Raw genomic sequence first — 8,650 nt, forward strand, 5'->3', positions numbered from 1 at the left:
TAGCCATTAAAGGCACAGGAGCCTTCCCTGGGTCAACGGATGTTAAATGTATATTTTACGATCACACGCAGCAGAGCAGAATGTGGAGCTAGTAGCCTCGACAGTGGTCCTAAGTTTGTTCGGGCTGCCCATATTGAAAGGAGCATCTATTTGCCCTCTAGCCCCCTTAGGCAAGGAGCCTAGCCAAGCCACTTCAGCCGACCACCACTCCGTTGCAGACTTGTGCTCCCAATTATGGGCACATTTTTAGAATCATTCCAATACACTACAAAGCCTCAAAACCAGTTAACCTCGCCATACAATTCATCACAATGCCGCCACATAAATCACAGGGCTGTGTCAACCGACTGAGGTCCAATGAGCCACACCATACCTGACTGCTTGAGGATGTAATGGGGGAAGGAACTGTCATCAGGTGGAACTAATGTGTTGGGAGTTGGGGAAGATTTAGCCGGTGACTTATCCAGCTGTATTTAAGAAGACTGCAGGGGTGGGAGGGCGTTTCTAACAGTCTGTGTGTGAGCTGTACAACTCAAATAACAGCCTAGGTAAGTATTGGCATATTCTTATGGTTTATTTGAAAGCTTGTACCCCTAATCAGTGTTCCTTCTGAGCTGAGTTAGTGTGAGCTAGCTCACAGATTTTTAGCCTCCAGCTCACACATTTTTGTTTTAGCTCAGGAAGGATGACCCCAGAGCACACTAATTGATGCAGTAGCTCACAACTTTAATGCCAGTAGCTCACAAAGGAGAATTTTTGCTCACAAGCCTCTGCAGCTTCGAGGAAACATTGCTCATAAGGCACACTTACTTGGAAGTAAGCCCCATTCAAGTAAATGGGGCTAACTTCCTGGTGATCTGCTGAGGATTTAATTGTGATTTTTTAAAAAACAAGTTATTGAATGCAAATGCCTTGTTTAATCCCTTATGTATGTGTGATGCCAGCCTCCAGGTGGTGGCTGGAGATCTGGGATTTCAACTGATCTCCAGACATCGGAGATCAGTTCTCCTGGAGAAAATGGTTGCTGAGGAAGACACACCCTTTGGCACTATACTAAGCTGAAGTTCCTCCCCAGATTCCGCACAGAACCCAAATCTCCAGCAGTTTTCCAACCTGGAGCTGGCAACCTGATGGTGAACTAGGTTTTTATATAAGTGCTTTTGAAGAGGTTTTCTTTTGGGGGGGAGACTTAAGTGAATTTGGTATGCTGGACCTGGAAGGTGGTGGTCAAAGGTAATTCAGAATGGACTGTTTGCAGCCAGAGTCCCTTAAGGCAAACTCTTCATCTTGAACACACTATTTTTTAACTTCAGACGTGCTGTTTCTGCGAAGAGAGCTAGTGCTACTGCAGAAGTTGCAGTACCCATTTCCTGCTGAGTTCCTGTGATAGCTGAGTAGCTTGTAAATCTGTAGGGGAAGGCTTAGACCAGGGGTGTCAAACTCATTTGTTATGAGGGCAGGAGCTGACATAAATGAGGCCTTGAGGGGCCAGGCAATGTCAGGTTGGGCTGAGGCATGTTGGGCTGGGCCATGTGTGTACATATTTAAGATTAGGTAGCAGAGATATAAATTTTTATAAAGAACACAAACACAAAGACATATTTTTTAAAAAAATAAAATAAAACATGCTTAAAACATTAGCACTCATTGGACTTAAGGGTGCTTTCTTTGTATTTCTCCCATGGGATCCAGGAAACTGGGCAAAGGAAACTCTGGCTCTTTCCTTCCTTTTTCAGGGACAGGGGGTGGGGGGAAGAGAGCCTCAGTCAATAGAAGGAAGAGAGGTTTGGCTCAGTAGCTCTGCTGTGCAGTTGAGAGAGCCTGGCAAAGCAAGTTATTCCTCCCCTCTTCCTCCCCAATGGAGGAGCCTCAGCCAATGAAGAAAATAGAGGTTTTGCTCTTTAGCACCTATGCAATTGAGCAAGCCAACTGCTATGCAGAAGAAAGCAAGATATAGGAAGAAGGAAGCAGATGACAGCCAGTTGCTCGGAGGTCTGAAAGGAGCCCTCTGGGGGTCTGATTCGGCCCCCAAACTGCATGTTTTATACCCCTGGCATAGAAGAATGGCTTATTGACTTTATTTGTACCCTCTCTTTCTCCCTAATGGAGGACCCACAGTGGCTTACATTGTTTGACTTTCCTCTTTTTCTAATCCTCACAACAACCCAGTGAGGTAGGTTAGACTGAAGGTGTGTGATTGGCCCAAGGTAGAAGAAGAAGAGTTGGGTTTTATACCCTGCCCTTCCCTACCCAAAGGGAGCCTCAAAGCTGCTTTCCCTTCCCCTCCCCACAACAGACACCCTGTGAGGCAGGTGGGGCTGAGAGAGTTCTGAGAGGATTATGACTGTCCCAAGATCACTCAGCTGGCTGCATGGAGGAGGAGGAGTGAAGAATCAAACCCAGTTCTCCAGTCTGCTGCTATAAACAACTACACCACATTGGCTCTCTAGCAAGTTTCCATAGCAGAGTGGGGATTTAAACCTGAGTTTCCTAGAGCCTAATCTGAACCTCTGCACCGCTGCTTCTCCTCTTCAAAATAAACTGAGCTATCCTGAAGAAAAGGTAGCTTGAGGAACAGTATTAACAAAGGGGTTTTTTGTAGCAGGAACTCCTTTGCATATTAGGCCATACCCCCCTGATGTAGCCAATCCTCCAAGAGCTTACAGTAGGCCCTGCACTAAGAGCCCTGTAAGCTCTTGGAGGATTCGCTACATCAGGGGTAGGGTGGGGCCTAATATGCAATGAAGTTCCTGCTACAAAAAAACCTCTGGTTGCTATACGTGGGGGGTTTGGAAGGCAGCTGTGCCACAGCTGTAGTTGAGTGTTCTAGGTAACTCCAATTTCTATAAATGTTTCAGCAGTGCTTCTTGGTTCTTGGACAGGGGATATGATTGGCTCTTACTAGTTATGCTAGGTGGCAGTTCATATAACAGTTCCATGAGCAGGTGCTCGAATCTTACCTGGAGAAGGAATCTTCCAGCTGCAAAGGAATGTCTAAAGCCTGTAGCTTAAAGCTCTGTGATACAGAATGCATGCTCATGAAAGCTTAAACCCAGAATTAGACTTTGTTGGCCTTAAAGGTACCCCTGGACTCAGACTTGGCTCTGTTCCTTCAGGTCAGCAAGGCTGCACACCTTTAATCTACATCTACGGTACAGTTGCCAATCTCTAGGTCAGGGGTGGCCAAACTTGCTTCATGTAAGAGCCACATAGAATAAACGTCTGAGAGCTGGAAGACCTGAACATCACATGTTTGAGAGCTGGAAGGAAGGAAGGCAAACAGATGGGGAGGGGGAGAAAGAGATGGAAAGCAAGCAACTTTAAATGCATTTTCCAGGCCACTGGCTGCAGGCTTAGAGAAGTGATTTAAAGAGACAAATGCCTTCTCCGAGGCAGCAGGTGGGGACCTTCGAGAGCCGCACAATATGTGTGAAAGAGCCACATGTGGCTCCCGAGTCACAGTTTGGCCACCCCTGCTCTAGGTTGTTGGCAGGGCTTTTTTTTTTTCTTAGCAGGAATTCACAGGAACGCAGTTCCAGCTGACTTGGTGTAAGGGGTGTGGCCTAATATGCAACTGAGTTCCCGCTGGGCTTTTTCTACCCCAAAAGCCCTGGTTGCTGGTGGTCATGGGTGTGGCCCGGGGTGGGGATCCCCTCCCTCTGGTTGGGGGGCTGGCCATCCTAGAATAAGTTTCTCTTGAGAGATGGGTGAGAAGGAACAGCTAAACAGACACTCAGGGCAGTGCGTGGCTGTTAGGCAGAGCAGCGGCAGGAGAGCAAGCAGAAGAGCTCACTCACCAAAATGACTTCCTTTGCAATAATGTTAATAAAGGATTGTTAATTATAGAATAAAGATTCTTGCATAATTCACACCGCCTAAAGCAGGTACAGCTTCTTCTCGTGAATTCCTGCTTTGGCAACGGGGGCAAAGACGCCTGTACCGCCGCTCAGCCTTATGCCCTTCCTCATGCAAATTTTTTGACTCGCTCGTCGGCCTGAACATCTGTTAATCGGTTGTGGCATATTGGCAGATGGCGGGAACAAGCTCTCTGACTACTTGCAAAGCCTCCCGACTTGCTCATTGTCTGCGTGTGGTTCTTATTGCCACGGATGAATGGCTTTTTTTCGTAAGTCAGGTGTCACGGAGTATGGGAAGGTCTCCTTCTTTCATCATGCAAATGCTCATGGGAGTAGAGGTGCACCATACCTGGGAGGAAATAGGGTGGCCAGCTCTGGGTCGGGAGATACCTGGAGCTTCTGCGGGGGGGGGGGGGGGAATGGAACCTGAGGAGGGCAGGGTTTGGGGAGCGGAGGGACTTCAATGGGGTAGAATGCCACAGAGTCCACCTTCCAAAGTGGCTATTTTTCCAGGTGAACTGATCTCCATTGCCTGGAGCTCAGTTGTGGTAGGGTTCGATATAAATGTCGGTGATGCCAATTTGAAGGTGGCCCACAAACGGGTCAAATCCGTAAGCTTTACATTTACATTTGATCCCCAGGTGTAATGGCTGAATCTGTGACTCACTTCCTGTTTCCCCTCCATTAATCTGTTTTTCCTTCCAAACTAGCTTGCATTACTGCCCAAGAAGTGAATTTTCTTTGGTTCAGTTTGGACAGTTCTCAACCTTTTGAGCAATGTGTCCTCTACTGTTTCCTAAGTTCTCTATTAACTTGCTCCGTTGGTTTGATATCAGCCCTTGAAAACTCCCACAACTCCTTCAAATTCCTGCTGATGTGACCTTGAGTCAGTCACAAGTTCTCACAGAGCTGTTCCTTTCAAGAACAGTTTCTATCAGAGCTCTCTCAGCCCCACCTACCTTACAGGATGTCGGTTGGGGGGAGGGGAAGGGAAAGGAGATTGTAAGCTGCTCTAAAACTCCTTTGGATAGTGAAGGAAAGGGTATAAATTCAATCTCTTTCCTTCTTCTAGTGGGGTTGCTAGGTCCCTCCTGGCAAATTGGCAAGGTGCAAGGGATGGAAGTGGGACTTAGCAGGAGCAGTGGACAGGTTCATATGACATGCAGTAACATGTCTACATCATCACTTCCATGATGCCAGGATGACACTCTGGTATTTGGGCAAAAACTCTATGGCAAATTTGGCTTCTACCATAGAGTTTTTGCCCAAATTCCAAGAGCAAATAACCTAGATGTCACTTCTGGGTCATGTGGGCAGTGACATAGACACAATGCTGCATGTTGGATGGATCTCACTCTTTTTCAGGGTAAGTTCTCCCTGCCAACCAGCTGACCGATCAGTGGTGGCCTGGCAGTAAGAGACCCCAGCTTCCACCGGCATCTGGCAACCCTACAAGCCAGGCTGACTAGTTCACTGATAAAGGGGAGTTTTGAAGCTGCATTTCCCTGTTGCAAGGCTAGTCTGAATCTCACTCAGAAGTCTCAGTAAGAAGAATGCCCTTGTGAGTGGCTGCTGCCTCCCATGGGAAAGACACAAGTGAGGTTTATTGCTCCCCAGCTCAGTAGAAAGAAGGCCGGTGTTCCCACTAAGCTGAGTTAGTGTGAGCTAGCTCACAGTTTATTAGCATCTGGCTCACACATTTTTGTCTTAACTCAGAAAAAATGGTCCCAGAGCAAACTAATTTATGCATTAGCCCTCAACTTTAATGCCAGCAGCTCACAAAATAGAATTTTTGCTCACATGACTCTACAGCTTAGAAGGAACGTTAGCTTGCAACATGTGTGCATAGGCTTCATGGAAGATTGGGTTTGGTCTAGTTGTGTCACTGGGAGTACCTTGGAACAGGAATGCAGGTTCTGGAAGTGGGAATTGCAACTTCCACGCCCTAGCAGTCTCAGGGGATGCACATTACATTAGCAATGCTTGAGAGTTAGGGCCTTTAAAAAAAACAGCCCAGCAGGAACTCATTTGCATGTTAGGCCACACCCTCTGATGTCACCATTGGTTCACACAGGGCTTTTTTCTAGAAAGAGCCCGGCAGGAACTCATTTTCATATTAGGCCACGCCCCCTGACACCAACCAATTGGAACTGCGTTTCTGTGCGTTCCTGCTCAAAAAAAAGCCCTGGAGTTAGTATTCCTGCAGAGACCATGGTGGGACCAACCCTCACATCCAATCAGAATTAAGTTTTATGTTTTCCACTTCCTCAGGATTAGAGTCTATAGCTGGGATCACACACACTAAATAATGCACCTTCAATCCACTTGCAATGCAGTTTCCAACTGGGTTTTGCCAATTCACCCAGTAAAAACCCAGATGGAAAGGTCATTGAAAGTAGATTTGGAAGTGCATGATTTAGCGTGTGTGGTTGCAGACTACATTCAATACTGAGTCACCTCTGTATTATCCTTTGTGGGAACCTTCTGGGAACAGCTGAACTGCATAAGCATCTTCAAAACAGAGGGTCTTTTATAACTGGCACAAATAATGTACTGTACATTCCTGTTCAAGTTAATGCTTTTTAGTCTTCCCTGGTTAAATGCCAACTTTTGCACTGCTGCCTACAGAGCGCCAACATGGGAGGCAAACTTGGAAAGAGAGGAATGTATACGGTCAAGGGGAATCCAGAGGACCAGGCGGCAGAAGGGTCTGGCACAGAGATGGAAGAGCCTTCTAGCGGAAACAGCCTGAGCGAGCTGGGAGTCTCAGCCTTGCAGGAGGAAGGAGATGCCGGCAATTCCCAAGTCCTTCTGGAAGGGAACCAGCCAGAGCAGGGAGCTGCTGCTTCAATTATGGAGGCACGTAAAAGTGCAGATTCTCCAGTCGATATGGGTTCCACAACAGACCAACGTGGTAAAATGTCAATGACTGGTTCTGGATTGGAACCCCCTACAGACCTTAATGCTGAAACTGTGGCAGCTGCCGCTGAAGAAGGAGCTGAAGAAGACCCAATGATGACACCACCTTCTTCGCCACTGCCTGTGCATTAAGTTCCCCCTCTAGAGAAATCCAGCAGTCAATGTCTTTCTAGGTGGGCCTGTACCACTTTCAGCAAATCTTCTTGATTTTAGGGAAGCGACCCTCCTGTGGGTGTTCTGGCTCATTCAAAGAATTCTGCTAGTAAATAAGGCTGCGTATTGGAATCAAATAATGCTTGACTGTATGGAATGTCCTATATTGTTTTAACAGGCTGGGAGGTGGGACTTCAGATTGAGACCTCCTGGATCCCTGCTTGAGAGAGAGCCAGTCTCAGAGCCTAATGTCAGCTTGGACCATTCTCCGTATTAATAAAACTCTGAATGCTGGTTCTCCTTCGTGGATGGAATTTGTCCAGGAAAAGACATTGTCATTCTGTTCAACGACGTTGCCCTAACGGATATTGCTGTGTATTCCGAGGTATTAGCTATTGGGATTGATCTCTTGGCAGTCTCCCTTTTTCTGAAATGCTTCTTGTGTGTAGTTGTAGCCGCTGTGTATTCTTCAGAGCCTTGTGCCGGTGGGTGGGAGACGCGGACTTATTGCTGTGTTCACTGGCCTTGTTACTGGGGATGAATTTATTAGTGGTGCACTACACCTGATTGGATTTGTAGGGGCTCTAGTGCAATCCACTAGTGCTGAAACAGAAAACCGTTGGATTGTGCAAATCTATATTGTGAAACTGAATGGATAAAACGACTGCCCGGCATTTGTATCTGTCAATAAATAACTTTTTAAATGATTACTGCAACCTACCATTGTATTGATCTGCTTTACTCTTTGTTAAATTAAGGGGAAAAACAATTCATACTTCAAGAGCTTCGGCCTTGCCTGGGGATTATTGGGGAAAGTTGCAAGTGGGTGTATAACCTGAACTTTCAAGGCAAAATGGAATCAAAGAAACGGTTCGATACAGATAAGCTTAAGGAACTTCAGACGTTCGTTGGAGGGCCTCCCCATTGTTAATTTAGAGAAGCTGCAAGACTTGGAGCAGTCAATATCCTGTAATGGTTCTCAATAACACTTTTGTGTTTCTGGGGAGCTTAGTTAGTGCCAGAAGCACTTCCCAAAGTTGGGCGGAAGAGAAGGAGCAGCCTCCAATGGAGATAAACGTTCCAGCTGTTCAGGTGGAACTCTTCAGGAAATTCTCAGCCAGGTATAGCTTGGGTGCAGTGCTAGATAGAATTTTTTTTTTTTCCCTGGAGGCAATCTTAAGAACCTGGAAGTTGGTGGGCTCAACCTGGAAGCTGAAATTAAATCAAAAGACTTTCCGGCTCAACATTAAGAAGAACTTCGTGACCATTAGAGCAGTTCTTCAGTGGAACAGGCTTCCTCAGGAGGTGGTGGGCTCTCCTTCCTTGGAGGTTTTTCAACAGAGGTTAGATGGCCATCTGACAGCAATGAAGATCCTGTGAATTTAAGGGGAGATATTTGTGAGTTTCCTGCATTGTGCAGGGGGTTGGACTAGATGACCCTGGAGGTCCCTTCCAATTCTATGATTCTAAGTCAGGGCAGGCTTCCCCATGGCTACGGGCCTGAATATATCTTAGCAAAATGGAGGTTCACAGTGAAGAAGATTCAGAAATGGGTGGATTACAATGGGAACTAAAGTTAATAGTAATTTTGCCTGTGCATGGCAATTCTAGCTGGGGTTTTATGATCTTATCCCACCAAGTATCATAAGAACATAAGAATCATAAGAACATAAGAGGAGCCATGTTGGATCGGGCCAATGGCCCATCCAGTCCAACACTTG

General features: G+C 46.5%; 1 long non-coding RNA gene across 1 annotated transcript; it reads left to right on the plus strand.

Moving 5' to 3' along the window:
• Nucleotides 1-296: 296 nt before the first annotated feature.
• On the plus strand, nucleotides 297-7,645 carry LOC132580059 (uncharacterized). The gene is made up of 2 exons (XR_009556025.1): nucleotides 297-548; nucleotides 6,486-7,645. It is a non-coding gene; the product is annotated as an uncharacterized LOC132580059 (long non-coding RNA).
• The last annotated feature ends 1,005 nt before the right edge of the window (nucleotides 7,646-8,650 follow it).

This window comes from Heteronotia binoei, chromosome 12, assembly GCF_032191835.1.
Source record: "Heteronotia binoei isolate CCM8104 ecotype False Entrance Well chromosome 12, APGP_CSIRO_Hbin_v1, whole genome shotgun sequence".
In the NCBI taxonomy this organism is placed as follows: domain Eukaryota; kingdom Metazoa; phylum Chordata; class Lepidosauria; order Squamata; family Gekkonidae; genus Heteronotia; species Heteronotia binoei.